Below are 1,151 nucleotides of genomic sequence, written 5' to 3'. Positions count from 1 at the left end.
TGGGTCTGCTCAGCTAGGCTGCCATAACAAAGTCCTATATTTGGTGGCTTAAACAACATAAATTTATTTTCTCACCGTTCTGGGGGCCAGATGTCCAAGCCAGTGTCAGTGGGGTTGGTTTCTCCCAGGGACTCTCTCTTTGGCCTGCAGATGGCCTTCCCTCTGTGTGTTTGTGTCCTAATTTTTAAAAAATGAGGATCCCTGCCATATTGGATTAGGACCCACCCAAGAGCCTCATTTTACCTTCCTCTGCTTTCTCTTTGGGTATGTGTGTGTGGTACTGGGGATGGAATCCAGGGGCCTTCTACCTCCAGGCTATATTCCCAGACCTATTTTATATTTTTATTTGGAAATGGGGTCTCACTAAGGTGCTGCAAGCCTCACTAAGTAGCTAAGGCTGGCTTTGAACCTGCACAATCCTCTTGTCTCAGCCTCCCAAGTACATGTCAGGCCCCCTTCACTGCCTTTTTTAAATTTTATTTTTTGCAGTACTGGGGATGGAACCCAGGGACGTTTTACCTCCAAGCTATACCCCCAGCCCTATTTTTTATTCTTTATTTTGAAACAGGGTCTCACTGAGTTGCAGAGGGCCTCACTAAGCAGCTGAGGCTGGTGGCAAACTGAGAGCCTCCTATGTCAGCCTCTCAAATGCTGGGATTACAAGTGTGCGCCACCACACCTGGCCCCTTCACTGCCTATTAAAGGGCCTGTCTCTAAGTATAGTCACATTCTGAGAGAGACTGGGGGTTAGGGCTTCAAGACATATGGATTTGGGGAAGACACATCAGCTCTGCTCATACCAGTGACCACACATAGGTATACTGAGACAATGTACCAGTTCAGGAGTCTGTCAGGGATGAAAATGGGGCCTGGGAGGAGACCACAGTGAAGCAGAAGTAGTGTATGTCTATTGAGTGGGGGACTAGGCGGGACAGCGACCACGATCTAGTGGGTCAGGGTACCCAGGACCTTGTGCAAGAGGGCACAGGGAGTGAATACATGTGTGTGCACATGCTCCAGTCTCTGGCGCCCTCTACTGGACTCAAAACCTAAAAGTCAAGGAAAGCTCCTCAATTTAAATTCATTAAAATTTAGCAAGCAAGATTAAGCCTGGTGCCAGGCGTGGTGGTGCAAGTTTCTAATCCCAGCAT

Source organism: Muscardinus avellanarius (assembly GCF_963383645.1).
Source record: "Muscardinus avellanarius genome assembly, chromosome: 10".
Lineage (NCBI taxonomy): Eukaryota > Metazoa > Chordata > Mammalia > Rodentia > Gliridae > Muscardinus > Muscardinus avellanarius.
The sequence above is the reverse complement of the archived record's forward strand: the minus strand, read 5'-3'. Positions refer to the sequence as shown.